At 40.8% G+C, this 12,219-nt stretch overlaps 1 long non-coding RNA gene across 1 annotated transcript in view; it reads right to left on the bottom strand.

Annotated features, from left to right (window-relative positions):
- Positions 1-1,649: 1,649 nt before the first annotated feature.
- The window catches only part of LOC122240581, a 51,035-nt gene continuing 40,465 nt past the window's right edge, over positions 1,650-12,219 (bottom strand). Inside the window, exon 3 of the long non-coding RNA XR_006220369.1 lies at positions 1,650-1,865. This is a non-coding gene — a long non-coding RNA (uncharacterized LOC122240581). The remainder of the gene's footprint in view (positions 1,866-12,219) is intronic.

Genomic DNA, 12,219 nt, shown 5'->3' with positions numbered 1-12,219 from the left:
AGGCAGAAATAAAGAGGGCAGACAAAGTGAAGAATTAGAGGGTGCAGCAGCAGCAATAATAATAGTTAACATCTATTGAGTACTTACCATGCACGAGGTAAGTAGTTGAAACCAACTATATTTAAACTAATCCCATTTATTTAAAAAGAACTTTTTTTAGCATTTCTTTATTTTTGAGAGAGAGAGAGAGTGAGTGAGTGGAGGAAGGGCAGACAGAAGGAGACAGGATCTGAAGCAGGCTTTGCCCTGTGAGCACAGAGCCAGATGTGAGGCTCAAACTCATGACCCGTGAGATCATGACCTGAGCTGAAATCATGAGTCGGCCGGGCCACTTAACCAACTGAGCCACCCAAGCACCCCGAAACTAACCCCATTTAATGTTTACCAAAATCCTGATAAAAACATGTTCATTATGACAAAATTGAAGTTTAGACAGAAAGTTTAGTGACTTGCCCAAGGTCATACAGGTATTAAGTGACAGAGCTAAGACCTGAACGGGGCCTAACTCCAGAGCTCATGCTACACTAATGTTTCCTAAAGTGGTTCACATGGGATGATCTTAGGTGCTAAAAAATATTTTTTATTGTAATAATTTTGCATCTTGATGTATATTAGAAAAATATAATATGCATAGCAAACCCATGGTATCATTAATGAATATTATAGGTGAGGATAAACAAAAAATTTAAAAAGTATATTTTTTTAAATATTAAGAAAATTATAGGTGGTATGTGGAAACGTCAAAAATCATAAAGGTAGTTGTTCTACTGACTGAAGTTGGAGAATCTCTGCAATATACCCTTCCACTCCCAACAGAGAGATTAGAGGCAAAAAGCCAAAGGCCAGTTGGATTCACTGTAACGAGGATTGGAGATTGTTTCTGTCTCCACCCCAAAAAAGTGTCCCCTAGGTTCTTTAGAAGGAAGTGGGAGGAAATGAAGTTCTGTGAATGCTGAAGGGTGGCAGTGGTTGCTGTGTTTACCTGGATGGGGGTGGGGTGGGGCCGAGGAAAATATCTATGATTGTGAGATCTGAATCACAGAAAATCACACACTGACAAGTACTGCCTCCTACAGAGAAGGAAACAATGCCTTCGAATCTTTGGCAACCCTCTCCCTGACCTCCCAACTATGTGCAGGTGCCTGGCAGACCTCCCAACTATGTGCTGTTGCCTCTGTGAAGAAGCCTTAGTTAAGACTTCTTGGTTGCAAAAGAAACCCACTCAACTAGTTCAGGCCAACAGGAAAAAGAGGAAGAAGTATAAGCAGAGGGAGTTTGGTAGATTTACTGGGTTTCTTATAGACCACAAAGTGGAACCAGAAGTACAGATCAGGACCCAAGACTGATGTCTGTTTCTTTGAGTGTCTCATCTTTGCTTCTCTGAGAATCTGCTTCATCTTCTCTCTTTCATAGCATCATCAGACATGACCTTCTGGGCTCTAGCTTTCCATCACTTCACAATTCTGGCTCCCAAAGGACAAGTACCAGTGTTTTTAGGCCTTAATTCTAGATTGCCACAAGAGAATCAGTTTGGCTCAGCTTGAGTCAGGAATTCATTGCTGTCCATTGTATTATAGCCAAGGTATAACAGACTCTTCTGAAATCCAGCATCTCCACACTAGTTGGTATTGGGTCCTGTGAATTCTAATAGACAAGACTTGGGTCAACTTCCATGAAATTATGTTTCCTGTGGTCCCCATCTTTGTTGCTCTTTCAGTTCAGCAAGTTCTATTTTGATATTTGGTGTTTCCAATAAATGAGTGGATTTCCTGCATCAGTAGCAATGTTTCTTTCATGGTACCAACTCTGGTTTCCTTGAGGCTTGAAGGTGATGGACACTCACAGGGTGATAAAACTGTAATCATCTGAGATATAAAGGAAAAGAGGTAAGGAGCTGGGCCATCAGTAATGAGTATAGAACACCCACTAGCACTGTGCGAAGAGTTCGGAGGAAATGCTGAGCGATGAGGTTGATTATGATTATGATGATAGTAATGGTGACAAAAGACATTAGAAACATGAATGTCATGAGAAAACATGAGAATATGGATAGACAAAAGAAGCAAATAGATATTACTGTGTAGTAAAAAAGAATTTTGAATTAAGGACTCAAAGACTTGGCTTTGTTTTTTAACTAGCTTTGTAATCTCAAACTAATGACTTAGCTAATTTGGGTCCTTATCTATAAAAATTGGGATGGTCCTCTAAGTCAGAAATTTCTATGGCCGTACAGTCTATAATTCTATAGCTGGAGGAGAAAAAAGATCTTGGAGTAAATGGGGTGATTAGAGCCAGATGAAGACCGGAAAGGTCTAGTTTCTTAGAGAAGATAAATTTTCAGAGGTATTTGAAAAGTTTGAACACAAGTTTTGGTAGAAAGGAAAAAGCAAGGTTTGGGGTAATAAGCAAGGCCTAAGATAATGGCTAATGAGTAGGAATGGGAAATGTAATGCTGGAGAAAGAGCCCTGGACCAAAATGTGATCTGGATAAATCATTTCTCTTTTCTGGGTCTCAGCTTCCTCCAGTTCTGTTTTTCAGAGAAGAAAATTACACAGGGAAGAAATTGGTGATTAGGTTTGTCTAGCTGAAGCAGAGTCTGAGTGGAGTATCAAAAAAATTGAGGTGGGTTGGAGAGAGGAAGGCTGGTGAGGTATCTTGAAACCCGTATTAAGGAATTTCCCTGACTCAACAGGGCAATTGGTTTTTACCATTAAATTCTCCTTGGTTTTTCCCATTAAAATTCCAAGATTGGTACCCTCTCTTCCTCATTGTAAATATTGATTAATCCTATAGAACACTGGCAACGTTTAGGGGAAAGAAATCAAGATTGGGACAAACTATTTTATGCATTGGCAACAACAGCAGGTCTACAAGATGACTCCGACAGACCTTAAATACAGGAAGATAATGTCACTGATGGCAGCTAAAGAAGATGAATTCCAATTCTAGAGAGGAAACAAAATAGGCAATTTCAAAGAAAAAATTCTTCCAATATGCAGAATTACAATCTCCGAACACAACAGTTTGCTGGGCTCTGTTTTGATTTTAATGACTGCATGACTCAAGATGAGAGGCAGCAAGTTGAAACATGAGTAGCTATATCTGGGGGGAAGTCGGTGGCGGGGTGGTTGGCAGGAGCTCATACTCACGCATTTTTCAAAGAAAGTCCTTAAGGGATCCTAGCAAGTCAACTGAAAGGAAACCTTAGTGTCTTAGGCTAAAAGAAGAGTAGAACAAAAAGTCACTGGGTAGAGGTAGAAGATAGAAGGGAAATAGGAAGTATGTAATGGGTCCAGAAGACTTACTTTATTTTTAATTTTTTGTTTTTAATTTTAGAGAGAGAGCACTCGGGGGAGAGGGGCAGAGGAAGAGAGAGAGGGAGAGAGAGAGAGAGAGAGAGAGAGAGAGAGAATCTTAAGCAAGCTCCATGCTCAGCCTGGAGCCTGACAGCAGGGCTTGATCTCACAACCTTGGGATCATGACCTGAACCGAAATCAAGAGTAGGATGCTCAACTGACAGAGCCACCTAGGCGCCCCGAGGACTTACTTTTTTTTTTTTTTAAATGTTTATTTATTTTTGAGAGAGAGAGAGAGACATAGAGAGAGACAGAGCATGAGTGGGGGAGGGGCAGAGAGAGAGGGAGACACAGATTCCGAAGCAGGCTACAAGCTCGGAGCTGTAGCACAGAGCCGGACGCAGGGCTCAAACTCACAAACCGTGAGATCATGACCTGAGCCAAAGTCGGGTGCTTAACTGACTGAGCCACCCAGATGCCCCGCCAAGGACTTACTTTTTAACTGTATATTAAGGTACAGGAATTCAATGAAATAGCCTGAGTTCTCTTTGAAGGACTTTAGTGTGTTTTCCCCCCTGTAGCTACACTTAGACCAGAGTACCAGCTTTCCTTACAGAAGGAGAGAGAAGAGAGGAGAGGAGGGAGGAGAGAGAATGATGAAAATGATCACTGTTTTCTCTGAGATAAAACCCCAAGCTCTATTCTATTCTGAAGAAAGAAAACTATCTCTCTGGGATGTTTTTTCTTCACCCATCGCGTCTTATTCAGGAATGAATAACAAAGGGAGTGAAATGAAAGAATGCTAACATTTACTGAGGGCCTTTTGTGTGCTAAGCACTTTCTCATCTACTTCTGTTTCTTTAAATCTTCACATTTTTACAGATGAGGAAATTGGAGGGTCAGAGTATTTAAGTAACTTAAAGTTTCCCCACAGTAAAAGGCAGAAGTGGTATTTGACCCCAGTTCTTCTGACTATTAAGCCCTGACTCTTTCTACCCCAAAGGACAGTGAAGGCCTCTACTGTAGGCCATTAGCCACCAGGGGGACCAGATAAATTGCATGACTTAGAGTAGGGCTCTCAAGCTTGAGAATGTAGCTGAGTCTCCTGGAGGGCTTTTTAAAACCTTGATTGCCAGACCTCTTCCCCAGAGATTCTGATTCTTTAGATCTGGAGTGGGGCCTAAGAATTTTCATTTCTAACAAATTCCCAGGTGCTGCTGATGTTGCCAGTCTATCCAGGGCAGTACTTGAGAATCACTGGCTTAGAGCTAATAGATGTCGAATAGTGGAAAAGCATCTCCCAGTGTCTGTTCTAGTGACAGCGGAGTTAGGGAATGTGCCAGTGTCACTCTTGAATAGGAAGGTTGGCACATCTCAAAGTGTCCTTAGAATAGAATTCTCCATGTTCTGAAAGCTTATGGAACCATGTTTTCCTGATTTCTAATGCCATGGCAAGATCTCACCAAGAAAATATTCCCATTCACTAATGTGTACAGTTACGGGATTGTACCCTTGTGAATTTGTCTAGCTGCTAAAATTTACTTCTGGTGATGCTTTTCTTTTTTTTTTAAGTAGGCTCCACACCCAGCCTGGTGCTTAAACTCACGACCTTGAGATCAAGAGCTGTATGCTCTACTGACTGAGTCAGCCAGGTGCCTCTCTAGAAATGCTTTTGAGTTTATATGTACACATATGTAGAGTTGTGAAAAATGCGAGTTGCCCAAAGCACAAGTATGTTTCCAGCTGAGGTCAAATGATGTGATGTTCTGCCTTGTTGTTTCAGCTCTCATTCTGTAAATAAGTGTCCTATTCAAGGTCTATTTAGTGCCATGTTTTTCACAGTTCTGTACTTTTTGTTGGTGATTTTGCTGTTTTAAAAGGCCTCCAAGTATCGTGCTGAAGTGCTATCTAGTGTTCTTAAGTGCAAGAAGAATATGACTTGCCTTACAAAGAAAGTATGTGTTAAATAAGCTTTATTCAGGCATGAGTTATAGTGGCTGTTGGCTGTAAGCTCAATGGTAATGAATCAATAATATATATTAAATAAGATGTCTTTAAACAGAAACACACATAAACGATGTTAGTGACAATGTTGTGACTAGAGACTCATAGGAACCTAACCTTGTAATTTCCCTAGGAACAATGTTTCAGGATTCACTAACTCAGTGTTCACAGTGACTTCATAGAACAGAACTAGCATGAAAAATGAGAATTGAGTGCATATTGTGAGGAATCTGAGGCGGTAAGGTGCAGGAAGGAACCATACAAATCAAGACAAGAAATGAGGTCCCTGGGTGGCTCAGTCGGTTAAGTGACCTCCAGCCTGACCTGACCTCCAGCTCAGGTCATGATCTTGTGGGTTCGTGAGTTCGAGCTCTGTGTCGAGCTCTGTATTGGGCTTTGTGCTGACAGCTCGGAGCCTGGAGCTTTGGATTCTGTGTCTCCCTGTCTCTCTGCCCCTCCCCTGCCTGCTCTCTGTCTCTGTCTCAAAAATACACATTAAAAATTAAAAAAAAAATTAAGACAAGAAAAAAAGGAGAAAAACTTGAAAATTGACCCAAAGACTATGTAAGGCTTGGCAAATGCAAATATATGTACATAAATTATAGGCAGATCTAGTTATCTCGTGTGCAGAATATAGGAAAATATTAGTGATAACAGTTATTGTAACACCTCAGCCTTCTGCTACTCTCTCCTTGCAGATAATACATGGTGTTTAAAGAGTGAATCTTATGCCCCCATTTTCATCAACTCTGTCTTTCAAGAACTGTCAGAACTCTTTGTACTAATGCCAGGCTTCTCACATTTAGTACCCAGGCCTGGAGGAGGAAGGGCAGGGGCCTCACAGCTGCTGTTTATCTCACTCCTGTTGTAACCAGAGAACAATGGATCCTGCTGATGGAGGGATGAGAATAATACTTCCATTGTTGGCAAAGCAGCTAAAGATGGAGCTCTGAACTTGGAGATCAGTTCCTGCTCATCTCCTTTGGTTCTGAGTTTTTTCAGGAGTTTAGCTGCTTTTCAAAGATGTGCTGTTATTCTGGGAAGTTGGGAAAGAAATCAAGTATACAATACAACGCAGAATCATATACACACTAAAAATGCAAATAATTGGCTTAAAACTCAGACCATACTTAATAAAGAGGACTCCCTTCTCGGAGGTTTGGGTGGGGTTTGCTCTGTGAAATCCCACGTCCTCTGCGTAAGCATAGCACACAGGGAGAGGTCTAGCTTACATGTATGGGATAGTGACAGGACTCTCACTGAGTCAGAACAATTAAAGATCATTGTCAGTTAAGTATACAAGGTACCTTTTTTTTATGTTCTAGCTTGAAAAGTATGTGATTTTTATATGCATCACCGGGGTTCAGTCTCACAGAATCAAGACAGATTCTATGTGCTATTAGCCGTTCCATTTCACTCCTACCAGGTACAGTTTTTTCCTCTGGGACAGTTGATGGCCCAGTGTGAAGGGGCTAAGGGTACCTATTTCCTCAACATTATGCTCACAAGTTTATTTTTATTTTATTTTATTTTTTTATTGCTTTTAAAAAAAGTAGTTTTTTTTTCAAGTAATCTCTGCACCCAAAGTGGGGCTCCAATTCATGACCCAGAAATCAAGAGTCACATGCTCTATCAATTGAGCCAGCCAGGTGCCCCTATATTGTTTTAAGATTTCATTTTTAACTAATCTCTGCACCCAACATGGGGCTTGAACTCACAACCCCACGGTCAAGAGTTGTGTGCTCCACCGACTAAGCCAGCCAGGTGCCCCTATGCTCATGGGTTTAAACTCTGTTTTCTCTTACAGCGCATTTGCTTTGTCCTTAACTACCACTTGATGGAACGATGTGCTTATATTCATCTTCTGTGGGTTGGTTTTGTCTCATCTTTTGCTTGATCTGCTTCATGACAACATTCACATTCTATTAATAGAATGTACTATGTTTGCATTTGAAATATTCCTACAGTGACAGTTCTTAGTAATTGGTCAGGAGGGGGTTGGGACTTGAAAAGTGAGTAGGAAGAAGGTAAAATATGGTGAGATGACTGGAAAGAGGGAGTGGGAAGCAGAAGCAGTGTTGCTGCAAGTAACTGTAAACTTTAAATATTCAGAATATTAAGAGAACCAACTCCCCAATCATGTTCTCATATTGTTTAATTTGTTGCCCTTTGATTTGAATATTCAATTGGATAATTTTCCCCCATGTTTATTATTTTCTCTATGTATCTCATTTCTCATCCTCTAGTTCTTCCTTGCTCATCTTTGTTATTCTTTTTACACCCAGTTCTCTGGATTCCCTCAACTTTCTTTCCCACTGTTTCTGTTGGTTCTAAAACCCCTATCTCAAAGCTTTCATAAGACTTTGTATATCTATAATAATAGTTACACATAGAGTGCTTATTCTGGGCATGAAATTATCCTAAGCACTTAATACACATTAAGTCATTTGATTTTTTTTTTTTTTTTAGGAGAAGAGAGAGATTGCGAGCTGGGGAGAGGGGAGGGGCAGAAGGATAGAGAGAGAATCTCAAGCTAAGCATGGAGCCCGACATGGGTCTTGATCCCTGGGATCGTGACCTGAGCCAAAATCAAGAGTTGGACGCTTAACCGACTGAGCCACCCAGTGCCCCTCATTTGATTCTAAGAATACATATAAGAGATAGATTCTAGTAGGACCCTTAGTCCCAGGAGGGGACTGAAGCACAGGGAGGTCATTACCTAACCAACGTCACACAGCTGGGAAGTATAGAACCAAGGATTCAAACCAAGGATTCTGGCTCTAGAGTCCATGGTTTTAACCATCACACATAGACCCCCTTACAGTGCCTGTGGTGCATGATTTTCTGTGCTTCTGAAGCTTCCCTCAGCAGGCTCTCACAAAAACTAATGTGTTGGACATGATGGTATGCCACCCAGACCCCCCTTCAAGGATGGACTTGTGGCCCCAGCTATTTCGAATATAACTAACAGCTACAGGTTTCAGAGCTTATCTCAACTGCAGAGAGCCCCCTAGATCAAGGTCATGTTCTTCCCAAGGCAGCTCATATCCAATGACCAAGGAGGGTATAAAGACTGCTATTTTGGCCAAACATGAAATTACTTGATGAGCCATCTTAGTTCTACACTTCCCTATGGGGTTAGGATGAAGCTGCATGGCAGCTCAACTTCTCCTTCTACTCAGTTCTATTTCCTTCCCCTTTCTTCCACAGTTGTTCATCCTAAAGTCACTCAAATAAACTGAGACAATTACTATAGGCCTCAGGCACACACAAAAGACTACAATCCCACTCTGTAGACTAAAATGAAAGGAAAAGAGACAGATGTATAGAAACTGTAAAAACAAAGTAAATATTGATGATGAATTTTAAGATTCAGACTTATCATCTTGTATCACTTTGGTCCAGTTTCTTCCATTCATCATTTCTTGGTGATTTTGTTATCCTCTAAACTTTTATGTAACAATATGGCAATTCTTCAAAAAATTAAAAATGGAATTACCATATGGCCCACCAATCCTGCTTTTGAGTATATATCCAAAAGAAGTGAAAACAGGGTCTCAAAGTGGTATTTATATACTCATGTTCAATAGTCAAAATTGAAAGATGAATAAACAAAATGAGGTATATGCATACAATGGATTATTCTCCAGCCTTAGAAAGGAAGGAAATTCTGACAAATGCTGCAAAAATGATGAACCTTGAAAGCATCATGCTAAGTGAAATAAGCCAATGACAAAAAGACAAATACTGTGTGACTCCACTTATATGAGGTACCTAGAGTAGTCAAATTCATGAAAATTGAAAGTAGATGGGGCATCTGGGTGCCTCAGTTGGTTAAGTGACTGACTCTTAATTTCAGCTCAGGTCATAATCTCGTAGTTCGTCGGTTCGAGCCCCTCATGGGGCTTCACACTGACGGTGTGGAGCCTGCTTAGGATTCTCTCTCTCTCTCCTTCTCTCTTTGCCCCTCCTCCACTCTCTCTCTCAAAAGAACAAAAAAATAGATAAAACTAAAAAAAAAGTAGAATGGTGGCTGCCAGGGGCTGCGGGTGGGGAGAAGAAAAGAGGAGCTGCTGTTTAATGGATACAGAGTTTCAGGGTTGTTGTTTTTGTTTTTTTTAATTTTTTAAATGTGGTTTTTTTAATTGTTTATTTATTTTTGAGACAGAGAGAGACAGAGCATGAATGGGGGAGGGTCAGAGAGAGAGGGAGACACAGAATCTGAAGCAGGCTCCAGGCTCTGAGCTGTCAGCACAGAGCCCGACGCGGGGCTCGAACTCACAGACCGTGAGACCATGACCTGAGCTGAAGTCAGACGCTTAACCGACTGAGTGACCCAGGCGCCCCTAATTTTTTTTAAATGTTTATTCATTTTTTGAGAGAGAGACAGAGACAGAGCATGAGTGGGAGAGGGGAAGAGATAGAGGGAGACATAGAATCTGAAGCAGGCTCCAGGCTCTGAGCTGTCAGCACAGAGCCCAATGCGGGGCCCAAACTCACGAACTGCAAGATCATGACCTGAGCCAAAGTGAGTCACTCATCTGACTGAGCCACCCATGTGCCCCCAGAGTTTCAATTTTACAAAATGAAATGAGTTCTGGAGATTGCATAACAATGTGGATGTGTATTACTGAACTCCGCACTAAAAAAATAGTTAAGATGGTAATTTTTATGGTAAATTTTGTGTCAGTTAAAAAAAAACTTTTATGTGGTTAAGATGTCAAAATTAAATTTGGGCAAGGAAGCATTTAAGAGAACATTTCTCAAACTTTTTCCTGTGTACACAATTCTCTGAAAAATGGTCATAGGCCCGAGATCCTGCCCAGTGTAAGCCTTTGAAGGAGAGAGGTAAATCCTTCCCCACAGGATACAAGCAGAGAAAGACAAAGCCTAGAAGAATCATGGAAAAGAACAAGCAGTAAGTTCTCAGGGGAAATAGTGCCAAAGGCAGGAGTGCCTGCCACAAACTTTAACACGTGGTGGCTGTGGGGACAGGTACTTCTTGGGTCCCACAAAGAAGATCTGAAGGCAGAATAAGGAAGAGAGTGGAGAGAGTGCACAGGTTCATGGCTCAAAAACATCTGGAGTTGGTTGTATACCACAGTCAAAGGAAACTGCTAGGGAAAACCTTTTGTTGTGAATCTCAGAGGACAATCACAACAGGTGCTAAACAGGAAGAACCAGAAAAACAGTTCTTGAGCCCCATTCAGCAACTCTGGAGAAAATGCCTAGAAGGACGCAAAGACTGACATTTTAAAAACAAAGATGGCAGTGCAGGACAGATAGGGTATCAGACAAAGGATTCTGGCAGTTTGTGGCAGAAGCTGAAGAGACGCTGTGATAGTGCATCAAAGTTTCCCTTGAATCCTTGGGTGCCAGGTGGTGATTTGGCCTTGGCCTTGGCCTTAGCTCTTGACAATGAAAGAGGAGCCAAACAAATAGGTGAAAAAGAAAGCTAAACCTTCTAGGGATTTGATTTCAGAGTAACTCTAGCCAACTGCCCAACCCGAAACTACTTTTCTCAATGCATTGTCACTACCAGGCACTGCAGCTGTAGATATCCTGTTTGACACACAATTGTCTTTCCCAGAGAAAGTTGTTTTATTAATTTAAGATGGTACAGATTTGCCCTGGATGTTGCTGAAGGGGTCCCTTTGAAGAACTTTTAGCATTATATCCTCCCACCCTCCATTCCTTCTTCCCTTCCTCTCTTGCTCCCTCACTTCCTTCCTTCCTTCCTTCCTTTTGGTACTTTTTTTATTATGACAAAGGACACAATATAAAATTTACCATTTTAAATATTTTAAAGTGTGCAATTCAGTGACATTAATTACATTCACAATGTTGTATAACTATCACCAGTGTCTATTTTCAAAACTTATTTGTGACCCCACACAGAATCTCTGCCCATTAAACAATAATTCCACATACCTCCCTCCTCAGAGCTTGGTAACCTCTGATCTATTTTCTGTCATTATGAATTTATCTACTATAGGTACCTCATATAAGTGGTATCATATAATATTTGTACTTTCATGTCTAGCTTAGGTCACATAGTATGTCTTCAAGGTTCATCTTTTTTGTAGCATGTGTCAGAATTTCCTTCTTTATTTTTTTTAAATTTTTTAAAAAATTGTTTAATGTTTTATTTAGTTTTGACTGAGAGAGAGAGACAGAGCATGAGCAGGGGAGGGGCAGAGAGAGAGGGAGACACAGAATCCGAAGCAGGCTCCAGGCTCTGAGCTGTCAGCACAGAGCCTGATGCGGGGCTCAAACTCACAGACCGCAAGATCATGACCTGAGCTGAAGTCGGACATTCAACCGACTGAGCCACCCAGGCGCCCCAGAATTTCCTTCTTTAATAAGGCTGAACAAGATTTCATTATAGGTATATCATATTTTGTTTTTCCATTCATCTTTTGAACACATGGTTCTTTCTATCTTTTGGCTATTGTGAAGAATTCAGCTATAATATGGATGTAAGATATCTGTTTGAGTTTCTACTTTCAATTCTTTGGGTGTATACCCAGCAGTAGAATTGTTGGATCATATGGTGATTCTATGTTTAGCTTTTTAGGAACTGCCAAACTGTTTTTCACAGTGGCTGCACTATTTTACATTGACATCAGCAAAGCACAAGTGTTCCAATTTCTTTACATCCTTACCAACTTTTGTTATTAACATTTTTTTTAAGTTTATTTATTTTTGAGAGGGCAGGGGGAGAGAATCCCAAGCAAGCATGGGAGCCCGATGTGGGGCTCAAACCCATGAACTGTGAGATCATGACCTGAGCCAAAAATCAAGAATCAGATGTTTAACTGGCTAAGCCACCCAGGCACTGTTGTTTTGGTTTTTTAAAATAGTAGCTGTCCTAATGGGTCTGAAGTGGTATCTTAATATGGTTTGTATTTTTCTAAT

Source organism: Panthera tigris, chromosome B4, assembly GCF_018350195.1.
Source record: "Panthera tigris isolate Pti1 chromosome B4, P.tigris_Pti1_mat1.1, whole genome shotgun sequence".
NCBI lineage: Eukaryota > Metazoa > Chordata > Mammalia > Carnivora > Felidae > Panthera > Panthera tigris.
This window is presented reverse-complemented; position numbering and strand designations above follow the sequence as displayed.